Raw genomic sequence first — 27,494 nt, forward strand, 5'->3', positions numbered from 1 at the left:
CAAAAACTGAAGAAAAACAAACAAACAAGGAATAAGGGCAGAAAAAATCTCGGGGACCCAGACCCCCTGGATCCACCAGTGGTCAGTATCCACTACCTACTTTTTAGCGGAAGGATAGACAAGTAGCATCTCGTTACTCATGGGGCAAATCAAATGGTGTATCTATCTTTCAGCTACTGAATTTTTCAACTCTTCTAAAAATTAACCGGAATTCTTTGGGAGGAGGTTAATGTAAAGACTGTTATGTAAAAGAAAATCAGCCTTCTTAATATTAGTGAACGGAATAACAAACCCCACAAGTTCTGCCTGACAGAAAGAGACTTGATGGAAGAAGCGAAAAGCGGTCAGGAGATTCCTAAAGATATAGGTTTCATACGTACTGTTGATTTGAACTTCGGCAATGCTTTGACTTTGACTGATGGTTTGATATTTCGCGGAGATCGACTCCTGGTAGTTCCAGCCCCCACTGCAACAAAACCTGATGAACTTGGCTTTGGATTATTAAAGTCAGAAACAACCACCAGAGATCTTCACCGGCTACAACTTCTTTGGCTAGAAGAGATTAGAAAAAAAAAAAAAATATAACAAATACCAATTTAGGAAACACACAGGCTGATCTTTTCTTTTGTTAATTTTACTCGGACTCAATGGAATAGGAAAAAAAAAAACTTTAAGTAGTAAAAAGAGAGAGCAAAAAGCAAATTTGCACCGAAAAGGGAGATAATCAAGAAAAAAAAATATAACTGTATCAAAGAGAAAGAAATAAAACGAAAAAACATAGAAAATCTCAAACTTAAAAATTGTAACATAACTAGCTAAATTTCAAATTTTAAACCGAAAAACCAACAGGATGTTTTTCACTATATCTCGTAATTTCTGGCTCCCTTATTCCTAAAACTTGATTTAAAAGACAGTATTAGAGGAAAAAAAAAGTTCAACCTTTAATACTAATTCAATAATGACAAACAAGATTTTTCCATGTGAGCTTCATGTGTCATATTGAGAATTAAGGCGAACAGAAATTATTTCGTGTGTGAGTGGGATGCCACCTCCTTATTCTCTTTACAGTAAAACTTAAATAGCACTTAAACGAATATACACTATTCCGTATATAAAGGGGAATGCCCCTATCTCATTTTTATGCGGTATAATCAAATGTTATAGAATCGATAACGCTATATAGGAGCTAAGTATGCTTATGTTATAGAATCAATTCTTATGCTATATAAATTTTTTGGTCACTTAAAAAGGGCACTACAACTTTTAAATTCTGTTCGAGTGAGCCCTCTCTCGATATTCTAGGACCACAGGGTCTATAAAATCACCTCTGGGGAAACTAAACAAACAACAAACAAATAAACACGCAACGGTGATCTTTCTTCCGGTAAAAACTCCGAAATTTTGCAAATAGGAGCTTGAAACCTAGACAATAAGGATTTCTGATACGCTGAATCTGACAAAGTTACTTTCATTGAGATCACTTGACTTTCAGGGGGTTGTTTCCCTCTTTTATCGAAAATGAGGAAAATTTTCTCAGGCTTGTTGCCTTTGATCGGTAACAATAATTTAATAAAGTTTATATATTGAAATCAGCAGAAAATGTCAATCGTTTTGATATATCTATTTGCGTAAAAAATAAATTTATTGAACAAAAGAAGCATACCTTACTTGGAGTATACCTTACTCCAAGTATAATGAAAACAAGAGATTCGATCGTATGAAATGTAAATAGCTTCCTCAAGTGCAATAGATGAGGAAACGATGAAACAGAAATGCTACTTCAAAGTAAAAAAAAAAGAAATTAGTAGGAGTAATATAAGCAAATAATAATTCTTACCGTCTGACGTCTTAAGCCCACACGATACCTCAAAGAATTATCCCCTCTCGTCAATTATAGACGAGAGAGAAAGTGTGGGCAATCTATTTAAAGTTGATTGGGTTATCTTGCCATTCTCTGCGGAGCTTGGACAAGAGATGCAAACAAACAACACAAAACTGCAAGCTGAAACTTCAAAACTGCAAAACTGCAACTCCCCGTAAATCTCAGAAAACCATTCAAATTCCCCCAATTTAATACCAGAGACAGAGATATTTAGTTTCAATGAAACTTACATCGGCAGAAAGATCGAGTTTCCCTTTTTGATTAACTACGTAAAGAGTTGTCTTTTTAAAGTTCAGGAAAGGGCAGTCCCTTAAAACGTTCTAGCATACTAGCATAGATGCTCAAAAACAGCTAAAAGTCCACTCAAAGGACTTATCATTTGAGGGATTTTGCCGCTTCGGGAGTTCCTTTTGGTGTTGTTTTGATTGACCAACTCGCCGACAATAAGAAAATAAATTTCAATGTCTTTTCAGTCAAACTTCATAGCCAAACCCTGAGCTCTCGACAGCTTTTGATGATAGCATTTGTTGATGGACCTTCTATCGTTAAGAGGATTAGCCGATGCCGAAGCGACGCATCGCATCACCTTACAAAAACATCTGAAGAGGCTTAGATCGTATAATAGCTACGGTTTCCTTCAGACAACATTTTGATTCATAGAGTACATGCGGTTTCCTTCATACAAGACACGCCTGAATGCCCATAAAGCTAAGATGTAATCTAATCTAAATTCTGTAATCTAATTTCAAGCAATTTTTTTCTTTGGAGAACATCAGTCTTCAACTTCAGTCAGTTGATGCAAGTCAGCATGATTCGTAGAATTTAATGACGCATCAATAAGATGGCATAACCACATGTTTTTGGTGTGTTGGGTGTCAAAAGATCCTATTTCGATCAATGTAAATTCTAAAGTAGGGCTAAAATGCTGATTAGCAAAATTGTTGACTTATTACTGTAATAACCGATTTTCATTTTGGATTCTGTACATAAGATTATTCTTCCATTCAATCTGTAATGTTTTTCATTAACAAACTAAATTTCATATTGATGGACGTCTGATGTGTAGACTAACTCACTTGACTTGAAACTAGAAGACAAATAACCATTTGACGTATATAAGTTCTAATATTACACTAACTAGACAAGATAGACGAAAAAGAAACAATCATAGAAAAGAAAATTCCAGAGAGTAAAAATTTTTCAGCCATTCAGTAGTTAAAATTTTTTCCTCGTTCGAACCTTCTTTTTCTTTTCTAAGATTTTGCGTTTTTTTTTTGTCAATAATCATTTAATGCATAACTGATGATAAACAATATGTCAAATAGTGTGTTAACTGCCATAATACAGAGATATATTGCAGAAGCAAATTTTCCATATGGAAGAATTCAAACTTTTCAGGAATATGAAAGATTCAATATGTATAAAACAGAAATTTCACAAATAGATACACAGCTAAAAAGGATAAATTAAAGAAAACAAACATTTAAAAACGACTTTTCCCGAATATGAAAAGGAATTTTTTCGATTTAAAGGAAAGTACGAGGGGACCGAACTTCGCTCAGTGAAATGAAAAATATTTTTTAATCTCTCATTTTATTATTTTAAATTTGATTTCATTTTACTTTATTAGATGTAAAAATCAAAACCATTGTCTACCGGTAGTTTTGGCTACCCAATTGACTGGACATATTTCAAACAGTCAGCTGTACAAAAAATTTGGTTTTATACCACTTTCTAGGGGCTATGAAGCGAGAAAGGTTCAAATGGATAGGACATGTCTTACAGATGGAGGATGACAGAGTCTCAAGGATCTTCCTTTTGGGTCATCCATCTAGGGTCAAACAAATGCACGTTGCCCCCAAATTGGACGGAAAAGGTCATAAGAAGGGATTTAAAGTGAACTGGAACTTCTTGGGAGTGTGTAAAGAGAGAAGCTACTAATAGATTGGAATGGAGGAGGAGCATGCGCAGATGTATTGAGCTCATGTGTCTTGGTGCTGCACCAAGTTTTTAGTAGTAGAAGTAGTAGTAGCTTCTACCTACTAAATCCTAAACACCTTTGCAGTATGTATTTACTTGTCAAGAGCCGTATATGCGCAGGATTTTTTTCGTAAGGAAGGCTAATAATAATAATAGTGCAAGGGTTCAACATTCACTCACCATGGTTATCAACTGTCAAATTTGATGTTGACAGCTGTTTTCGGTGGTTGGGTCTCTAATTTTCAGTCAGCAGACGATTTCTGAAAAATATATTAAGGGTGTTTGGGAGGGAGAAACGAATTTTCCAAAAGTCGCGACCTATCTTGATCAATTTTTTCACAATCGAAATTTTTCAAACCTGAAAGTATACAATTTTTCAGGAATAATTATTGTGCCGTTTTCGAAAAACCCATATTTATGTGTATACATACAATTAAGTGTTCGTTTAGCAGTAGGAAGTAAAAAAAAAAAAAATCTAATTCTACTTTTCTTAGCCAAGAAGAAAAATAAATAAAAAACCTTTTGGTTTCACGTCACTATCAGCTGTCTTCTTTGGCGGAAAGCCTTTAGGGACATTTGAGTACGGCTTCTGTACTTCAGACTCTCTGTAAAAGAAGGACAAAAATAGTCAGTATTAATCCCTAGTATTATTAAAGAAGTAATGCATTATAACAATATAATATTTTAATAATTGCCATTATTACTGTTTGGTTATTAGTAAATTTTTGTTATTAATCGTGCAAAGATAAGTCTCTAAATGCTTAAACATTAAATCAGTCCACAAAATAAATTCCCCACTATGTAAAATAATTTTACTATGGGCACAAGAAATGTGACAAAATGGAAGACGCACAAAAAAAAAAAAAAAAAGGTTCTGAGCTGTATAATTTAGTAAAATAGTCATTTAGTTTTTTTTTTCTAAAATAATAAAATGCGAACATATTCAAAAAAACAGGAGAAATTTGTAAAATTATCCGTTATTCATTTAGGAAAAATTGAAAAAAAAAACGAAAAAATTGAAAAAGCAGGAAATTGTAGGAAAGTAGACAATAATCTATTACTATGTTTGAGGTTTCCTCCTCGAAAACTAAGTTTATTTTTCCACATTTTCCACATTCATAAACAAATAAATAAATCAAACAACACTTTCACACTGGATAAAATAAGAATTTTTGCATTTTATTTTTTACCATTGAAATTCCGAATACGGTGAGCAGATGACCAAACCCCAAATTTTACGCGACGGGGGGTGGGGGAGGGGCGAAGGTTTAAATACGACAAAAGTGTTTTTTACTCCCCAACATGAAGGAGTTCCGTATTTAGTGCGTTCTTAACAAAATAGCCCAAATCATGTGCTGAAGGCCAATATTCAGAGGGGATCTTAATCTATATGATTTTACAACAAAAATAAGACATAACAAATAATGATTTTTATATCCATAAAATACCATGCTCATTTGAAATGAGGATTATCCCAGAAAAGAACACAGTTGTCCATTGGAACGGTGCCAACTGTCAACGAGTCTGCGAAGCAAGATTTCGATAGTCTTAAAAGTCAGAGCCTCAGAGGGAGCGCTGCTTTAGATCTAGTGACTAATAAAGTACTTGGCGTAGGTAGGAAAACAAGATTCGACGCATTCATTAAACGATATGATTGTTATGTCTTAAAATTAATTAACAGCACATTTCCTGAAAAATTACCATAAACACATTAGATGCGAACTATATAACTAATTTGGTTTTTTATGCAGGAAAAAAAAATATAAACCTACCAAAATAAAATGTAAATAAAATGCGAACAGAAACTAAATTAAAATTGTCTAAAAAAGTTTTTCAATTAAAATAAAAAACTGTATTTTACGAAAAATGATCAGAAATAAAGTCAAATCATGATTCAAAACTTAAACAAACAAAAATCACTATCAATGAATAAATGAAACGCAAAACGAAATACTGGATACATTATTGCTAATAATTAAAAATAAAATTTTTTGAGAATATTTGCACACAATTTCCGTTACGTTGTTTGCCACATATGTTCTAATGCAGATTATTATTTTTTTTTTTTTTTTTTTTTTTACGGAGAGTTGAAACTGGTCGAAGATTCATAATGTATATTTATAGATACATTTTGATGGATTTTCTAGTGAAATTTTCTAGATCAAAGTGACAAGGAGCACTGAAGGGTAGGAACCCCCAATAATTCGTATCCCTTTTTTCTGACAGATTTCTCTCCTTTTAATTTTATTCAAATGATAGTTTTTCAACAAAAATAGCTAAAAATGAACAGAGACGGGAAAATTAAAACAAAAAACATCTTTTTTGTCGGAATTTAAAAGACACATAAATAATATTACGTAGCAATAGCCCTGGAACTTGCAATTCTTTCGATTTTTCATTAGGTCCTTAGTCAAAACAAGCTTGAAAGTGTATTAAATCTAGGTTAAATAAATCTTTTATTTATCGAAAGTAGGGGGAGATGATATTGTATGACCTTAAAACAGAGTGTAGTTCAGGTGATTATAAGGATTTTTAACTCCATTGATTTTGCACAGCAAATATTAGACTTTATTTGTGGTTTTTTACTTATATGATCTTTGATGTGTTTATTGATTATTACTTATTATTTCCATAAAAATATAAACTATATAGAAATAAAAAAGAACAGCTATGATTGTCTTCAATCACTTTTGACTTGTAAAAAAAAGGTTAAAAACTCTCACTTTGTGATCGAATGAACACCCCCCGAAAATTTTGCGCCTATGAGATAGAGGTGGCGATGAGGAAGGGATAGCCCCGAATCTTCAGAGGAGCCTATTGTTAAGAAACGTATAAAATTCTTCGGTTTAGAAATTACTCAATATATTGCCGAAGTAGCGTTTCTTATTCCCTTTCCAAACGATTATTTTACAACTTATTAAACTAGTTAGCTATCACATTCGTATAAAGTAATCATTCTTTTAACAGAAGCAGCATTCATAAAACGGTGTAATTTTACCGTTTTCGGTACATTTTTTTTTTTGGAAAAATTTTTACAATACAAATTTTCCGATATTTCTTTTTTCTTATTTTTTTCTGACTCAGATATCTGTTCAAGTTTTAGTTTATTGAAAATTATCTTAATTTTACAACAAATTTTTAACCTGCTGTTCAGATGGCACAAAATAATCTCTTGCGGTACAATTATTAGCCGGAGAAATGGTACTGTTTATTTCAAAGAGTTGGCAATGCTAAACAAAAGTATTATTTTACAGTAAATAAATAAAAATATTAAATAATTAACCTAGAACATTCTTAAAACGTTAAGAATATTTATGCACCCATATTATTCATTGGAATAATCTGCCGGTAAAACAATAGTGATCGCGACGAAAAAACAAACAAACTTTAAGCAAAAAGCAAACAGTTCGTGTTTTACTATTGTTATGGCTAATTTTCAACCTGCTGTTCAGATGGTAAAAATTAATCTCTTGTGGTACTATTTTAGTTGGAAAACTGGTTCAGTTTATTCCAAAGCGTTTGACAACGGGGAACAGAAGCATCCTTTGACGGCAAAAAATAAAAAATAATAAGCCTGCTATTCTTACAAAGTTAAAAATATTTTTACGCATACCATTCATTTGAATAATCTGCCGCTAAAACAGTAGCGATTGCAACGAAAAAACAAACAAACTTTAAGACACAAAATAAACAGTTCGTCTTAAAATCATTTATTTTGGAAGCAGCACAAACGTGACCAATATTATGCACAGGGCGCACGATCATTCTTTGGCATTGAAACAACTTCGGCTTGTACTTAATTAACAATGTCTTTTGCGCTTACAGAAGGCACCGAATCGGCATTCAAATTATCAAATTACCATACAAAAACTCGTTACAGTGTATTAGGGCTTATTAAAACAAATCACAGAAACATTGAATAAAAACATTGAATAAACGACAAATTCAACCGGTTTCAAACTGGCACTAATATTTGCAAAAAAAAAAAAATTAAAAAAACTACATTTTCTACCTTAAAAAACTGACATTACTGAATTTTTGCGTCGAACTAGTAAAAGAAAAGACGAATCAAATAAAAATTTACTTGAAAAACAATGAGTTGTATTACTTCACGTATGGATACTGGTCAGGTTAATGTAAGGTCACATAAAATGTAAGATCAAGAATACGGTACTACATTTTATAGTCCGAACCGGCGGTACTGATCTCAGTTTCACAGCCATACAACCAAGCAGGGCAAGGAGGGGGGGGCCCCCAACCGGTGCGGTCGCATACCCGTCCGGTTTACCGTCCCCAGATTTTTACAGCCCCACAATTAGAGCCGGGTTGACTCTGGCTGAGCTTACAAAGTCAAGCCACAGATCCATGTTCCAAACCCCCAGCAACACCAGGATTCGAGTCCCCGTCCTCATGGACAAAGCATTTCAAGCGAAGCACGCTAACCAATTGGCTAGGACAGCTAGGATACTGAAAAGTTGTGCTAGGATAGCTAGGATAATGAAAATGATCCAACATATAAGAACAGCGAATTTAGTTTCTTCAATTCATATCCCTTGTATAATAATGCTAATAAAAAAAAAAAAATGAAACGAAAAAATAAAATAAAAAGGGGTTTATTTCTTATTTTTTTTCGGCCAACCCTCTAGGGCTAAACGGAAAGCAGGTCGTCCCCATGTGGGGTGGGAGGACGTCATAAAGAAAGATTTAAAGGAAAAGGGAACATCGTGGGCGGGTGTAAAAAGGGAGACTTTGAATAGATTGGGGTGGAGGAGGAGCGTGCATATCGGTGTTGGCCTCAGGGGGCTTGATGCTGCGGTGAGTTGGTAGTAGTAATAGTAGTAACTCATCACCTGAAGGCATGGAATTTGGAAGATCATTTACATAAATCAAAAAAATATTGGCCCCAATACAGATCCCTGCAGTACCCATATATGTTCTAACATAAAAATATGAGGCGATTCTTCACAAACTTGGACTTTAAAACTTCTTTCAGATAAACACGATCTCATTAAATCCAGAGCTATTCCACGGATTCCTATATTTTCCAACTTATCAAAAAGAATTGCATGAAAATAGTAATAGGCCTAAAATTTTAGCTACTTTAAGACAAACTGGGAAAAATCCATTTTTTATACAAGAATTAAAAATATATAAAAGCGGCTGAAAAAGTACACCAGCTAATTCTTTAAACAGAGAAGTTGATATACCATTACACCTTGTCAAAAATCCATTTTTCAAACTAGTAACGGCTTTTTGGTACTCCGAGAACAGGATAGGGTATAGAAATATTGTCTTATCTACTTTTTTTGGTAAATATTTTCTATGATTATATGTTCCAGGAGAAATTTGACCCACCAGACCATGTCCAAGTTTTCTAAAATGGTCAGCAAATGCTTCCGCCATCCCTCTCTCATCAGTTATCTTAACTCCTTCATGAATTGTGATGTGGGATGGAATATTTCTTGTGTTAGCGTTATTTACTTTTTCATTTATTATTTTCCATGTTTTCCAAGGTGAATCACATTTACGAAATTCATTTTGATAATATTTTGCTTCTGCTTCTCTGAGAACAAGAGTTAACCGATTTTTATATTTTTTTAAATTGTCAAAATTAATTTCATTTGGCTACTGCAGCTTCACCTTATACAATCTATTTTTTCCATACAATCTAAGTTTTGAAAGTATTCAAACTTCTCTTCTGTTTGTCATTTTGAATTGTCGTAGTAGAAAGACTTTTTAGTTTTTTAAAATCGAACAAGACTGAAAATCGCAATCAGCTAGCCAGTGTCACCCTTTGCACCACAGTTCAGACGAAGTGTGGACTAAAATGAAAAGGCAGCCACAGCCACATAGCTGTTGACAATTCACTTCAGAAGCATTTGAAGTGGGTTAAATCTAACGCGACAGCTTCAAAATGCTAAAGGTGATGACTATTTCCCCTTCAGATTTGAAATGTGAAGCAATGTTTTAAAGTGAATTTAACCTTTACAACCAGAAGCGTTTGAAACGTCTTTTGGTTTGATCGCATTTGGCATAGTTAGCCAATATTATATAATATTAACCCTTTCTATTTTTGTGCCGAACTTACAATTAAAGTAATTTATCTGACAAAAGCCTTATGTGAGCCTCAGAAAGCCTAATTTCTTATCCAAATTCTCTAAACAATTTATGCGTAAACTACTTATTTTCTACTTATATTTGGAACCATCTCTACTTCTAATCTACTTATGTTTTGGGCTGGCCTACTTTTTTTGGACCATGCCGAGTGGAAGCACTTCTTCTATTTTTTTGGAAGCACTCCTTCCAAAACAGCCCCCCCCCCTGCACAGACATATAGCTCTAAAGGCAAGGGCTGGAAGTTAAGGTGGGACGGTGCCTTTTGTTGACATATAGTATTTTCTATTGAGAAGGGTCCGCATGTTTGACCTCCAGTGTCCAAAACGACGAAGGTGATTCATGTTAATCTTTTAGAGAATATTGAGCGGAGTGATCAACTAAATAAAAAAAAACATTTTGCAATATGAATTATCAAAAAGGCGTAACTCAGGATAGCCTGAGTGTATTAATTTAGAACTTTATTTGATTATTTGATTTTGTATATAAACTACTGTTTTAAATTGTTTTAAAACTATTGACTCCTACTTACTCTTCTAAACCATGTAACTTCAGTTAGAGGGGTAGAAGGAACTGAAGACTTGGTGCAATCCCTGGAAGGTTCAGCTAATAGTTCTACGGCGACCGTGGGAGTTGTGGAAGGTTCAGCTGGTATTTCTTCGGCGGGCGTGGGAGTTGTGGAAGGTTCATCTAATATTTCGTCGTCGGGCGTTGGAGTTGGGGGGGCAGATGCAATTTCATTGCCTTCATTGGGAAATTTGAGCTTGAAAAGTTCTGTAAACAAGTAATATTAGCGAAGAAGGATAAATACAACCATATATAGAAATATTCACCCTACAATAAATTTAAATTTAATTTTCAATTATTAAGTTCTGGAATAAAATGATCAGTTTGAGTATATGACTTTTTCTCAGTACTTTTTCAGAACCAAAATGATTAAAAAGTTGCATAGCCCATAACTGATAAATATGGTTCTAGGTATTTACGTTAGGTGTTAGCCTAAGTAAAGAACAATGTTGGCACGATTTATTATTTATTTTTGTGTTGTTTTTTTTAACACTAGGGCACTTCGTATCGAAGGAGTTGTTTTAGAAACTTCGAAAAGGGCTCATTCAATTGAAAATTGGAAGGGCTTGTTCCCTTTTTACCAGCCAAAAGTGATTGGAAGGCAAAACACACCCAATTAAAATTTTGAGATAGCCATTTTGTTCAACATAGTTGAAAGATCTGGAAAAATGTCTTTGAGGAGGACGCTCCACCCAAAGCCCCCAGGACAAGGGTTGTAAGTTGTGCCTTGAAGGAATATAAGATTTGCCTTATATGCCTCCCAATGATAAGGGGGGTCCCCTCAGAGGGACCCCTTCTCACGCCCACCATTTCCCCAAACACATCCAATCAAAATATTGAGATAGCGATTTTTTTTCAACATAGTTGATAGAAAGGGTTTTAATAGAAAGGGTTGTCGTGAAAATTTCAAAAATGGCTCATTCGATTGAAAATTTAAAGGGCTAGTGCCCTTTTTATTAGTAGGAAGTAATTGGAGGGCAACTAACCCCCCTCACACCCACTATTTCCCCAAACACATCCAATCCAAAATTTTGAGATAACCATTTTTTTTTTCAACATAGTTGAAAATTCAGAAAATTAGGTCTTTGTGGATGACAACCCCCACATCCCTCAGGGTAAGAGTGTTAAGTTATACCCTCGGAGCATATAAGGATTTTATATAAAGCGTCGTTATAGAAATTTCAAAAAGGCTCATTCAATTAGAAATTAAAAGTGCTAGTGCCCTTATTAATAGTCGAAAGTGATTGAAGGGCAACTAACACCCTCTCATGCGCACCATTTCCCCAAATACATCTATTCAAAATTTTGAGATAACCATTAAGTTCAACGTAGTTTAAAGGTCTGGAAATTAGGTTTTTGAGGATGACAAGCCCCAAAGAACGGGTTGTAAGTTATGTCCTGGGGGCATGAAGTTTTTTTTTTAAACAAAAAGTTTTGTCGTAGAAGCTTCAAAAAGGGCTCATTCGATTGGAAGTTTAAAGGCCTAGTGCCCTTTTTAATAGTCGAAAGTGATTGGAGGGCAACTAACTCCCCTCGCAAGCCCACCATTTCCCCGACCACAATAACTCAAAATTTTGTCAAAAGCGACTGGATGACAAACCCCCCCCCACAGCCCTCAGGACAAGTGTCAGAAGTTATTCCCTTGGGGCATATGAGATTCATATAGAAAGTTTTGTCATAGAAGCTTCAAGAAGGGCTCATTCGATTGGAAATTGAGAGGACTAGTGTCCTTTTTATTAGTGAAAAGTGATTAGAGGGCAAAAGCCTCCCCCCCGCCCATTATTTCCCCACACACTTCCAATCAAAATTTGAGATAACCATTTTGTTCAACGTATTAGAAAAGTGTGAAAATTATGTTGTTGAGGATAGAAACCCCCCCCCCGTCCTCAGGGCAAGGGTTGTAAGTTATAGTCTAGGGACATATAAGGTTTTTATAGAAAGTGTGGTCATATAAACTTCAGAGAGGACTCATTGGATTGGTAATCAGACACGCCTGTGCCCTTTTTAAGAGTCAAAGTAGACTTCATATCATATAACAAGGCTTTTGGGGTTAAAACAAACCCCTAGATTAGGGGCTAGGGTTGTAAGTTATGCCCAGGGGGTATTTATGGCTTTTATGGAAGGCATAGTTGTTTAACTTTAGAAGAGGCTTAGTCTTTTTTATTTTCACTGAAAAAGACTATGTCAATATAAAACGAACAAAAATTAATTTAAAAAAAATTTCCACGAAATAAGTTTTTTTTAAAAAAATATATGGAAAAAGAACTCAATTAAACCAAAAAGGAACAAAAATAGAATCATATAATCTACCAACAATACACCTACCACAAATTAGTATCAATAAATAAATTAAACCTAAAAAAAACAACAAAAAAAACAGAAATTAATATGAGTAGGGTTCTAAACCCATATGCTTTCTAAAAGCCAGAAAATAATTGGTACTTTACTGAAAAAATTCTTTTTTATGTTTTCATTTTTTTAACTTTAAGAAATCAAAAAATATTTAGGATTTTAAGAAATAAATATTAGCGTATGTATATTAAACTGACAATGGACAATATAACACGACAGTAAAATAAAACAATAATAATTTATAGAGGAATACAATTTAAATTTGAGTAAAGTTGGAACTATCTGCTCTCTGATTTGGCAAACTAGTTTAGAACGTAAGCCAAAGTAGTACTTTCAGATAATCTTTTTCTCTGTCTTTATAATTGTCATTATTCTATTTTCATAACATATTCTTGGAATCACGCTGTTATAGCTATTGGGGCAGATATACCCCTAGGTATACATTTATCTAGCTGTTCACCCAAGAGATGTGCAAGAGATGACTCAGTGCAGCATGTCGCCACTACTGAATAATCTGATTGTTCTGTTTTCTCCATGATTTCAGTATTGATACTGCAAGTCGCCCATGAGATTTTGTATCCTCTTGAATAGAGGATACAAAAAAGAGGATACCACATCCTCAAATACTCCCAAGGCTTCTAATACCCCCTATCTGAGTAGGAAACACATTTTTCAAATGAATTCACCCCACCAAATCCAACTTTAGAGTATAAATACGAATCCAAACTTGATGAATTTGAATCTGTTTATCCAGAGTCTCACTGTTGTTGCGATGCCAGCCACAATAACGGCAGTCTCCAAACTGAAACGGAAAGCTTAGTTTGGTATAGATAATATTAGCGCACCACATGTTATCCATGGAACCCCTTTTCTCATGTCACAAATAGGATTGCTCTTGTAGATATTTTTTCTTTACTTTACATTACCATCGTCATTTTGCAATGGTGATCTCACTCCTATCCCCAAGAAAGGTAAATCTAACGTTCAGAGTTCAACATTTAGGCCTATAACAATCTCAACTACACTCTTTGAACTGCTTTTCGTTGATAGGTTAAAGGAGAAATATAGCATTCCACCATACCAGTTTGGTTTTCAGAATAAAATAGGGTGTGTCGATGCCCTAAGTGTTGCAGCTTAGTGATGTTAGGCGTACATTTGGCTCATTGGTACACGGAGCCACGCTCCTTAATACGGCAAAAAGAAACGTTTACCCCTCTGTTATTCGCACCTTGAGAAACCTATATTCGCGGCTGAAAGTATGCATTAAAACTACAAGTCTATTTAAGTTATCATTTCCCAATTAATCAAATGTAGCACGTGCTCCAAGAAATAGGCTCTCTTGTCCCAGTAGCCTACCCAATGATCTGGATGATTTTGTTTTTGTTTATAAAGGAACACGTCAAGGTCCTATCACATCACCTACTCTTTTTAACAATGGTGCCTTAGACGCTCAATCAAAACACATTGAGGCAGCAACAAACATAACACCTGTCTGTTATTCAGATGATGTAAGATTAATACATCCTATCTAAGGAAACTTCAGCATAATTGCAAGTGAATAGTCTAAATTGGGGTTGGAATTTAACTCGGAAAAATCCGAGGTTCTTCTCTTTAATTGGGGTAATTCAGATCTCACCCTGTCTGTCCATCTAGGACGTTCTTTGTGAAAGCCTGGTAAAAAACGTGTTTATGTTGGTCTAAAAATTGGTCTTTATAAAAATAAAAACATTTATGTTCTTATTTCAAAAAATTAAAAAAAATGTGAAGTTTAATATAAATATTATATCCGAAAAAAAAAACATCACCCAGTTTCAACAAAATAATCCCCACTGAATTATTTAATTCAAAAACAATACCACATTGTCCATACACAGGGCCATCTCGGAAGATCTTCTCACAAACCGATAAACATAAATTCCATCCAGTATATTTCAAATTTACAAAATATTTACTTCATTTACACCCTCCCCTTGGACCCAAAATTCAGCATTAATCCACAAGTATAAAATAGCCGACTCATCAACAGCTCTATCAAAACATATTAGGTTTTCTGATTTTGGCAACGCTATTTGGAAATATACCAAATGCGTAGCTCGTGTGGCAATGCAAATCACTTTGACAAAAATATGAAGTACCAATCAGCTTACTTAAACGATTGAAACATCAAAATCCTTTTCATGCACATGAAACAGAGCTTTCGAAGGAACAGACCTATATATTTGCTCTTGAATGTATGTCCTTGTAAATCTATACTTTCTGTTTCTTCTACCTAGAAATACGAATGTTAATTATTTCTAAGTATATTTAGCATCAGCCCACTTTATTATAATTCTAGCAATACCTGAAACCTAGTAAAGAGCTAAACAAGCATAATAGTGACACACCTTTAATAACTTATACTTTTTCATGAAGTAGTCTCTTAAGGGAGGTTGAGAAGAAAGACGAGTCCATTTTTGAATCGATTTTTTTTTATTAAACTTGAACACCCATTTAATGCTTTAATCTCTCATAGAATTCAGCATCCTTGCTTGTAGGAGTGTTAAAGCTATACTTTAACAGTTAAAGCTTTTACTTTAACTGCAATAGATTAGCAAATCAAGAAAGTTAACAATGTCATTTCCTTGTGTTTAAAAAAAAATCTTAGCAGAAAGCACTCGTATGAAAATTATTGAAGTCAATTATTTAGATTTGGACGCGGATAATTTGCTACATTTGAAAATGATAGCTTTCTTATTCTGTTTGACTTGTTTCTTTGCAAAGAAATCAGGATTAACATTCACAGAGTTACTACCTCCACCAGAAAAAACCTCAGTGTTATACAGTTGCGGATCCAGGATTTTTTTTTGGGGGGGGGGGGGTGACAAATCTGTTTAAACCAAAACAAGTTTGGTGGAGCAATTTAAATTAAACCAAAAGTTCGTTTTTTAATCAAAAAAAACTACTTTAGACTATATTATGGGGGGCACCCCCCTCGGCCCTCCCCTGGATCCACCACTGTTGTTGCATCAGAACATAAGTAATCCTGATTCGTCAGTCAATAATCTAACTGCAAAATTTAAATTAAAAAGTTTAAAAGATAAAACTGGTCAAACTAAAACAAATAAAATAAATATATGGTAAAAAAGAATTAAAAGGGGCACTAAAAAAGAAAAAGGGGGCCAAAACAAGCAAATAAATGCAAAAACCTGGGCAGCACCAATACCCAATAAAAAAAAAGAAGAAACTAGACATGTACACAAGTACCAAAACTCCTTTCCCCAATGGAAATTAAAAAAATAAAACTCAAATAAAATTCTCAAATTTGGAAAGGTTTATTTTCCACAGGGAGGTATTTTCCGGGAGGGGGGGGGGGTTAAATTCCGGCCACCATGGTTCTTAAAAAGGTTTGATGTTTTTGGTTCTCGGCGTGAATGGACTGAGTATTTTGATTATGTGTGATTTATTCTTTTCATTTGTTAATAAACCCATTGAACATTAAGAAACCTCATTTGATTGGAAATTGAAAGTTTTAGTTCACTTTTTACAAGTCAAAAGTGACCAGAGGGCAACTGGCCCCCCCCCTTCGCCAAATGCATCAGATAAAATTTTGAGGGAGACATTTTGTTAAAAATAGTTTAAAGTTCAGATTACAAAAACTCTGGTGTCAACACAACCCCCTAGGACCCGGGGGCAGGCGCGTTGTAAGTTACGCCCTGGGGACGATTATGGTTGTTATGGAAGGGATGCTCGTATAAACTTCAGAGGGTTCATTTGATTTGACATTGAAAGTTGTAATTCACTTTTTAAGAATCAAAAGTGATTGGAGGGTACACAGCCCCCCATACTCCATTTATTTTTTTCTCAGAGGCACTTCATATAGAAAGGGTCGTCATATAAACTTCAAAGGGGGCTTATTTGATTGAAAATGGAGTTTTAGCGCCATTTTAAGAGTCAGAAGTGATTGGAGGGCAACTAGCCCCCCTCCCACACGGCCGGTCCCCCCCATACCACCGATAAAAATTTTTAGGTAGCCATTTTGTTAAAAATAGTTCATAGATCATATATCAAAACTTCGAGGTCGACATAAGCCCCCGGGGTCCAGAGGCAGAAGTTGTAAGTTATGCCCTGGGGGCAAATATTGTTCTTATAGAAGTGATGCTCACAAAAACTTCAGACGGCTCATTTGATAGGAAATTAAAAGTTCTAGTTCACTTTTTTAGATTCAAGAGATTGGAGAGCGATTAGCCCCCTCCCCCCTTTTTCTCCAATTGCATCAGATAAAATTTTGAGATAGACAATTTGTTAAAAATAATTCAAATGTTAGATAAAAAAAAAATTATGTCAACACATACACCAGGGCCCTAGGGGCACATTAAGTTCTTAGGTAAGGGGTGCTTGTATAAACTTCATAGAGGGCTCAATTGATTGAATTTTGAAAGTTGTAAGTCACTTTTTAAGAGACAAAAGTAAAGGCCATATGGCTCCAATATTTTTTTTTCAAAGGCATTTCATATGGAAGGGGTCGTTGCATTAACTTTGGAGGGGGCTTATTTGATTGCAAATCAGGAGTTCTAATGCCCTTTTTAAGAATCAAAAGTGATCAGAGAGCACCAAGCCCCCCACCCCCCCTCCCCAAATGCAAACAATAAAAATTTGAGATAGCCCTCTTGTTAAAATAGTTCTATGATCACATAACAAAAACTCCAGTGTTCACAACCCCCAAAGCCCCGGGGCAGGTGTTGCAAGTTATGCCCTAGGGGTATATATGATTCTTATGGAAGTAATGCTTGTAGAAACTACAGAGGGTTTTATTGATTGAAAATTGAGTTTTAGTTCATTTTTTAAGTCAAAAGATATTGGAGGGTAACTAATCCCCCTCCCCATGCCCTTTTTTCCATAATGCTTTTGATAAAAAAAATTGAGATAGCCATTTTGTTGAAAATAGTTCAAAGTTCATATAACAAAAATTACAGTTTCAACACAACCCCCCAGGGCCCGGGGCAGGAATTTTAAGTTAAGCCCTGGGGGCAAATATGGCTGTTATAGTAGGAAAAATTTATAAACTTCAGAGAGGGCTCATTTGATTGGACATTAAAAGTTCCAGTTCACTTTTTAATAGTTAAAAGAGATCAGAAGGCAGCTACCCCCTCACTTCAATGCCCTGTTTTCCCCAAAATGCATAAGATAAAAGTTTAGAGATACAAATTTTGTTAAAATAGTTCTAAGTTCAGATAACAAAACTTTGGTGTCAACACAGCCCCAAGATCCAGGGGCAGGCATTGCAAGTTATACCCTGGGGGCACTTATGGTTTTTCTCGGGATGATTTTATAAAATTCCAAACGGGCTATGTTTTTTGTACATTTAAAGTGTTAATTAAATTTTTATTTTTAAAACGGAATATAGCCCCCCCCCAACTTGTTTCAACTATGCATAAGCTAGAGTGTTTGAGAGTGCGATTGTGCTAAAATTAGTTTAAAATTAAGATGACAAAACTGTGGTGTCAACACAGTGTCCCAGGTTCTGGGGACAGGCATTGTAAATTATGCCCTGGGGGCAATTATGGCTGTTCTGGAACGGATGCTCATATACACTTCAGAGAGCTCATTTGATTGAAACATGAAAGTTGTAATTCACTATTTAAGAGTCAAAAGTGATTGGAGGATAGCTCGCCCCCCCCCCCAATCCATTTTTTTCAGTGACACTTCATATACAAGGGGTCGATGTATAAACTTCAAAAAGGGCTCATTCAACTGGAAATTGAGTTCTAGTGCCCTTTCTAAAAGTCAAAAGTTATTTTATTTCTATAGGGATTTCAAAAAAGTCAAATTTTTCTGCAAAAAGTGAAGGGCTATGTAAACAAAAGTCAAGCAGAAAGAGACTCAAGCAATAATTCAAAATCAAAACAAACAGATATCATTATCAAAGAAAAATTCAAACTCAAAATGACCAAAAATTATGATAAATAATCAATTAAGGCTAAAAAAAACATATATTACCAAAAACAGGCCAAGGGCTAACACCCCCTAAGTCTGCTAAATTATTGTTTAATTTAAAGCATTTTTTTTTAATTTGTCATATATAAAAAAAAAAGAAAAAAAGAAAATAAAAATATTAAACAATATCACTAAATAATTAATTAAATAACAGATAATGTTTAAAATATAAAAATTGTTTTTTGAAGTTTTTGAACATTTTGATTTAAAAATTTTGTTAGGCCTATAATTGTTTGTGGTAATCTCTGTTAATTTTAAGTTTAATTTAACTCTGTTGATTTTAAACTATTTATTGCAATTTCTGGTCATTTCAGGTCTTTTATTCATTGATAAAGATTTCTAGTATGTTTCATTATTTGTTGTAATCTATGCTTGCATTGTGTTTCCTTTAATACATTGATATATATTAATGTGTGTTTTATGCAGGAAATGTTATTTTGCTTTGTAGCAGATTGTCTCTGTTGTAACTTGGCTCTTTATTTTACTTGGAAAATTTCTTTAAAAAAAGCTTTCTAAAATTCTTTTTTTTTTATTTAAAGTGACAATAAGTTTAAATTTCTTAGTCACTGAAGGAACCAAGCAGCCAAGGCCAATCACAACCCTGAATTGATCAAAAATTTTCTGACAAAACACCAACCAAAAGTTATAAACAAGCTTTACGCAGCCCTATTTTGTCCCCATCTTCAATTTGGCATGATGGTTGCCAACCTGCATCTTAAGTGTGACATGGAGAAACTTCAGAAGATCCAGTGTAGAGCAAAAAAGCTCCCTTTGGTCAAACAATAAATCTCTAATGAGTTTTGACTAGTAAAGCTTGACCTGCCTACCCTGTGGAAAGAGAGATGTCATCCTTGCATTTAAGATGATGGCCAGTGACACCATTAAACCCATTTTTGATTGTGGTGAATACACCAAAACATGAAGAAACACCATAAAATTGCATCAAAAATTTAGAAGAAAGCATGAAAAATTCAACTTCTTCACTGATTGTGTTGTTCCTCAGTGGAACTCACTTGGCAAATCTACCACGTCAGCCAGATCAGTTGACAGATTCAAGATTGGTGTTAACCATGATTGGAGCAGCAAGTCATGGAATACACTGTGGGATGAACCAGTATCATTCAGCAGGGTCTCTTAGGTGTGAACACTAAGTTATGGCAAACAATTGCAAACTGCTACTTGTCACCCTCTACCACCTGGCACACTCATCCTAAGTTGCAGTTGTGCCATGGCCTCAACTTTAAACTGTCCAGGTAATAGCTAGTGAAGACTAGTCATACATCTGGGTGCCACTACTGAATGCGTTTAAATTGCAGAGCTTACACTGTCAGAGCCACCCACCCATTTTAGCCCTCAAACACACCTGGCTGGCAACACATCTTGTGACACCCAAAAATGAAACCAAATTGTCCTGTATGTACTTAATAGATTAAGAAAGATTAAAAAATTAAATAAGATTTAAAATGTAAAGATTATTACAAAATTAAAAGATTTAGAAACAAAAAGATTAAAAAAAGAAAACGAGTAGAATGTATAAATAAATAAATAAAAAATTATACAAGGAAGAAGTATTTAAGAGATGATGTCAACAATCTGGGAGAGGGACAATATTGGGATTATTTTTTTTGTAAGACTACAAATTGTATGGAAAATTATTAAAATAAGCTTTGTACAATAGGCTAAATAGCAACACAAGAGGAAAATAAAGAGTTAGGAATAGAAGCAGAACAAGCAAGGCAGGTTAAGGGGGGAAAACTAATAGCAAAAAGAAAAGTTTGATATTTGTCCAGAGTAAACAACAAAAGCACATGTGATCATATATCCCCTGAAAGGTAATATGGTATGTAATGTAGATCAAGAATGTTGACAAAACAGGGGGTAAATTTTTGTTAATCTTTCTTTGTTGATGATTAAATCATCTGCTTTGTTCTTGTAGTGATCTAATACTTACAAATGTATGCTTTTTCATGTTTGCAAGGTCCCTGGATCCAGAAGGTCCCATTTCCTATCTGAAATTCTACAAAACTTACTGATTATTGAATAATTCTAGATGGACTTTTTATCATCAAATTCAAAACCATAATTTACCTTTTAAGTAGGCCTATTTCTGCAGATTTTGAAAGTCTTAGAAATTTTGCCCAAGTTAGGCTGATGTTTATTTGAATTGATTTAATAGCAAACAAAGAAGCAATATTAACTGCAACAGATTGCAGGAGAATTGATTGACTATAATCTATATAATTTGTGCTCTATATTTGCACATCATGAGGGGGTAAAGTAAAATAATTTACTTCTAAGAACAAAATAAGCAAGTAGGTTATTTATATAAGCAGTTAGGTTAGGAAAATGAAACCTTCAGGAATGGGTCTACAGACTCAAGTATGTCCCAGAAGGGTATTTTGATGTACCTACCTCAATCCCTACTCTCTTTAGAGAGCAGGGACCTTTGACAACATTTAAAAATCTTTGTGTTATGAAAGTGAAACCTTGCAAAGCAGGTCTTCTGCTTAACTGAAGAACAAGAAAACTATTTTTAGCTTTACTACAACTTCACTCAATCCAAATTTATAAGGCTTCAAAGACCTGCAAATTGACCAGCTAGAAATACAATTGAAACTTTTAACAGAGCTAATTTGATTAGAAATTAAAAGTTATAGTGCTCTTTTTAAAAGTCAAAAGACATTAGAGTGCAAGTAGCCCTCCTCCCAAGCCTATTCAATGTTGAAACATCTACTCTAAATTTTGAGACAGCTGTTTTATTCATAAATGTAGAATGCTCTAGTTACTATATAGGGATATTGAGTAGCATGTCAACATCCCAGAACTGCACATATGGCTCACTGTGCTTTAAAACTAGGCTAAATTAAAATGGGTGTATATGTATGACCATTCCATTACGCAAGGAGGCATGTTAAGAAAAAAAAATCATATTTCTTAAAATAATTCTAGTTGACATATTTTGTAGGGGGAGAATTTTTATCGTTACTTCTTTCAGTGTTGTACAATTTCTTTAACAAAATTTTGAAAAATAAACAGATTTGACAGCATTTATCTGTTTTCAAATAATCTATACATATTGACAAATCCTAGGTTAAGGTTAGATTAGCTAGACAGCCCTTAGGTGTTTGTTTAATAAACAATTTTCAAGAAACAAGGGAAATAGTGAGGTTAAAGGTCCCTCCCCTGGAAAGTAAGTTAACTAGGATTAATTTGCATTTTATGAAAGAAGAATTGTTTTCTTAGCATGTCTCTTTATGTAATGGAATGGTCATACATGTAAACCTAAAAAGGGACTGTATGTATTTCCATTTTGCCCTTCTGGTTGATTAAAGGTTATTATTCAGAAGTTGATCTCCATGAATGTGTCTGATATTTTGAAAAATTTGATATATTTTAACAAAAATTTGCACACAGCTTTGATAGAGGCCCAGAGTATCACAGGCAAATTTGAAATTCATTATTTCCAACTTCAAAACATTTTTAGAATAATTTTGAAATCACTTAAAAGTCAATTTAAATACAGTTGATATCAATTTAAAAACAACAAAAAAAGGATAGAAACTTACAATTTGTTAGTAACGTAGAGAACTTACTAGTAAATAAGAGATCATAAGTAGGTTAAAACTGTCGACTCGCTAGACACTACTTTCAGGGTGGGTTGGGCCTTGGAGTTTCGTTTGAAATTCAAATGCTCCTAAAATAACCACTTTCAAAGATATGAGTAGTTTGGTAAACAATAGCTTATCTAGACTTTGTCTTAGGCCAATCTGTCTTTATCTTGGTCCCGGGGGGGGATAGGGTGGACTGTATGGAGAACAACCAAGATGACTGGAAACAAACATCCACCAGATGTCTAAGATACGAGTCAAGTCCATTTGTGATTACCATTTTTTTTAGTTTTAGATTGAGGATGAAAGTCTAGTTTTATATTTGCATATACGGGGGTGGGGGTATATATTCTATGAATAAGCCCATTTTTTAGCACTAAGATCTTACATCTTTCTGCAAAGATTTTTGTTTTATAACTCATCTTTGTTCTAAGATCTAACAGCTGACTGATGTTAATGATTTTGCCATATAGAACAATGATGAGAGAACTTTGATGATCTACTCATCATTGTTCTCAGACCACTGATCAGAGCAGAATTATGAAAAATGTTTAAATAAGATTACAATATATGTAAGATCTAAGTTCAGGATTTCACTTTTAAGTGTTTTCTGTCACAAGATGTAAAATTTTAGAACATAGATTAGTGAAAAAACATCCCCAATACGCAACCCCTTAGAAATTCAAATTTTTCTGACGCCCCTAGGTCCTATTCCTCAGACCATGGGGGGGGGGGGGTAGGGTGCACTGTCTGGGAAACAACCATGATGATTGGAAACAGACAAAAACCATAGGCTATGGCTAATATGGAAGTAAAGTTCATTAGTGACGCAAATGAATGTATAGGCCTATTTGGTTTGGGGATGCCATTCGAGGTAGGCCTATATATTTGCCCATTAGGGGGTGAGGGTATATATTCTATGAATATACACATCCTAAGAAATTCATGGATTTCTTAGAAAAAATGAGAATAGTGAATATAAAGGCTCTCCCCCTGTATAATGCGTTAACTAGGATTATTCTGCATATTATGGAGTAAAAAATGTTTTCTTATGTCCAGCTGGACAACTAGGCTTAATAGGCTATAGGCCTACTGGTTCGTCAATTAAAATATTTGTATTTAGGCTACATACACTGTCAATTTAGCCACCTAGTGGTATCCCATGGAGGCAATTACAAATAGTCCCAATGAATCTAAAAGAAAACTACTCCATCACAGGAGAGGACAAATCATTTAACTAATTGGCCAATATAAAATAATCGACCAAGTTCAATAGACAGGGAATTATCAGGTCCCTGATAATACCTTGCACCAACTCCTTGTCACTAATCTTGTCGTCCATCTTAAGTAGTGACAAGGAGTTGGCGCAAGGTATTTTCTATTAAAGGCATCAAATGGTGTATTCACTTTTTTTTTAACTCAATAATAGGCTAGGATTTGGCAAATAGCCTAGGCTATTTACCAAAAATGAATCTAAAAGAAGACTACTCCATCACAGGGGGGGCAAATCATTTAACTAATTAGCCTATATAAAATACTCTACCAAGTTCAACAGATTGGGAATTTTAAGGTCCCTATTCAGGGACCTTAAAATACCTTGCTCCAACTGCCTCCAACTCCTTGTCACTGCTTAAGATGGCCGGCAGGATAACAATTGGTTGATGATGAAGACAATACACAAGACAGGGTTTCAAACTTTCTGTTCCGTGAATATGTCCACTGAGCACCAGAATATATATCATTTTCAGCCAAATGTTGTCCATATTTTGTACTCTTTGAATAGTTGTAGAAAGCTACTAAATGGATCTTCCATCCTGACTGCTGAAATAAAAGCTATAATTGAGGCTCTTAAGGAAATTCAAGCAAAACCTCTACTATAAAAAAATATGTCGTCTTCTCTGACTCAAAGTCAGTTATATACATTATTTATAAATTTTTATCATCATTAAATAATTAATTTCTAGAACTTTAAAAAACTTTTAAAAAAATGTCTGTCTCTAAACTTTTATTGACTGTGTCCGGATAAATTTTGGGCGTGAAAGACATGTTAATTAGTCTCAAGTGACGTTGTACAATTAAATAAGTCAATTTCAATATACAATCATATGAGCCCCTTTTGAAATTTCTGCAACAACTTTCTATATAAATCTTATATGCCCCCAGGGTATAACTTACACCCTTGAACTGAGGGCTCTGATGGTTTTATTGTCCTACAATACATCATTTCCAGAACTTTGTATTACATTGAAAAAAATGGATGTCTCAAAATTTTGATTGGATGTGTGTGGAAATATCTTTGGTGTGAGAGGGGGGTTAAATAACCTTCAATAACTTTTTAATAATAAAAAGGAACTAGCACTGTAAAATTCAAGTAGAATTATACCGTGTTGATGTTTTTACAACATCACTTTCTAGAAAAACCTTACATGCTCCCAGGGCCTAACTTACAGCCCTTGCCCTGAGGGTTGTGGAGGGGGATGGGTTGTCATCCTTAAAGACCTAATTTCCAAAACTTTCAACTACGATGAATAAAATGGCTATCTAAAAATTTGAATTGGATGTGTTTGGGAACTGGTTGGGCGTGAGAGGGGGGTCAGTTGTCCTCAAATCACTTTAAATATTAAATAAGGCACTAGCCCCTTTAATTTCCGATCGAATGAGCTCTTTTTCAAGTTTCTACGATAAAGATTTCAATAAAAAAATTAAATGCCCCCCAGCATAACTTATAATCTTTCCCTGTAGACTGTGGGGGAGTATCCTGCACAAAGGTATAATTTTAAGAACTTTAAACTGCGTGGAACAAAATGGCTATCTAAAATTTTGATTGGATGTGTTTTGGGAAGGGTAAGCGTAAAAAGGGTGTTAGTTGCCTTTCAATCACTGTCGACTATTAAAAAAGGCACTAGGAAATTCAACTTCCATTCGAATTAGCTTTTTTTAAGTTTCTACGACGACGCGTTCTATAAAAAACCTTTTATCTCCCTAGGACATAACTTACAGCCCTTGACCTAAGGGCTACCGGAGAGTGTCCTCCACAAAAACATAATTTCTATCTGTAAATCTACAGCACTGAACACAATGACTATCTAAAAGCTTTTATTCCTTGTGGTTGGGGAAAAGGAAGAGCGAGAGGGGGGGGATAGCTGCCCTCAACACACTGTTGGCTATTGAAAAGGGCCCGAGACTCTTGAATTTCCAATTGAATGAGCCCTTTTTAAAGTTACAAAAACAAAGATTAAAATAACAACCAATATGCCCCCGGGGCATAACTTATAACCCTTGCCCTGAAGACTGTGGGAGGAGCGTCCTGCTAAAAGGTATAATTTACTGAAATTTAACTTCGTGCAACCAAATTGCTATTTCAAAATTTTGATTGGATGTGTTTGTGGAAATGGTGAACGTGGAAAGGGTGTTAGTTACCTTCGAATCGCTTTTGACCATTGAAATGGGCACTAGCCATTGTAATTTCTAATCGAATGAGCTGTTTTTGAAGTTTCTACGGATGCACTTTATATAAAAACTTTGTTTCAAAGTTAATTTTTGAATTTTTTTATTTGAAATGTATGACATTGAATATTTTTTTAGTCTTATGTCATAGTTTGTCCAGCCGGTGTAACATTCTGTTGATGTTTGATAGTTAATTTTCGAATATTGTCATTGGAAAATATGATATTGAATATTTTTGTTGTTTTGTGTCGTGGTTTATATTGTCAGTGCTAGAGTCTGTTGATGTTTCACTGTTTATTTTATACGTTTTTAGTTTAAGCGTATGACATGGAATATTTTGTAGTGTTGTTTCGCGGTTTACACTTAAAATGCAGGTTGGCAGCCATCATGCCAAACTCAAGATCAGAACAGAATTGGGCTGTGTAAAGCTTCTTGATAACTTTCGGTTGGTGATTTGTCAGAAAATTCTTGATCAAACCAAGGATGTTGTTGGCCTTAGCTGCTTGGTTCATCAGGTACTAATATATTTAAACTTATTATCTATTTGAATATAAAAAAAAGAATTTTAGAAAGCTTTTTTTTAAATAAACTTTACAATGAAAAGTAAAGATCCAAGTTAAAATAGAGACAATTTGATACAAATAAAAATAACATTTAGTGAATAACACAAAAATTAATTTACATAAATCTATTGAAGGAACCACAACACAATAATTTATTTCAGCAAATAATGAAACATACTAGAAATATCTATTAATTAATAAAAGACATGAAATGACCATACCTTGCAATAAATAAATTAAAAATAATAGATTTAAATTAAACTTAAAACTAACAGAGACTACCACAAACAATTATAGGCCTACCGCCACCAAGCTTTCTAAAGGCCAGAGTGTCCTTTGCCCTCCACTTAAAAACAAAATATATTTAAAATGTTTTCTACTTTTAACATATTTGATTTCTAAGTCTCCAAAACTTTAAAAAACGAAAATTATCATATTAGACACAGTCTATATACCTTAATTAATTCTATACTTATATTGTTTAATAGTGTGATTTTCTTTTTTTTTCTTTTTTTATATTGCACATGAAAACGCAATGCTTGAAAGGACAATATACATAAGCGTACAAAGGGGGTGTTAGCCCTTGGCCCGTTTATGGTAATTGTTGTTCCTTTTAGCCTTAATTGAAGTCGTGTATTTAGGAGTTAAGTGTTTTTAGAATGATAATTATGCACAGGATGTTAAGTATAGAGTACAAAAAGGGAAATTGGCGTATGAATTTAATTTTAAAAAATGAGGTTTGAAAGAATAAGGACTGAGCAAAGCACAAATATTGATTCAAGACTAAAACCCTACTGGTTATTCGTTACAGGTGTGAGCCGTGAAGTCATAGAAACAGTGAGGAGCTGGAGGGACTTCAAAGAGATTATTTTAAGAGAGTTGCTAGGGCCCATAAATCTACTCACAATATTGAACAGAAAGGTTATTAAGGACTAAATAGGTTAAGAAGAATTGTAAAGTTTATGATAAAAAATTTAAGAAGTAAAAATAGGATATTGTAAGACGCAC

The 27,494-nt window shown here is 34.3% G+C and overlaps 1 long non-coding RNA gene across 1 annotated transcript; it reads right to left on the minus strand.

Annotated features, from left to right (window-relative positions):
- Positions 1-516: 516 nt before the first annotated feature.
- Positions 517-24,123, minus strand: LOC148947587 (uncharacterized). Its single transcript, XR_016142298.1, has 4 exons — positions 24,020-24,123; positions 10,509-10,750; positions 4,382-4,467; positions 517-552 (listed from the first exon to the last, which is right to left on the minus strand). It is a non-coding gene; the product is annotated as an uncharacterized LOC148947587 (long non-coding RNA).
- Positions 24,124-27,494: the final 3,371 nt, after the last annotated feature.

This window comes from Artemia sp. Qi Xiang Cuo, chromosome 10 (assembly GCF_049724085.1).
Source record: "Artemia sp. Qi Xiang Cuo chromosome 10, ASM4972408v1, whole genome shotgun sequence".
NCBI lineage: Eukaryota > Metazoa > Arthropoda > Branchiopoda > Anostraca > Artemiidae > Artemia > Artemia sp. Qi Xiang Cuo.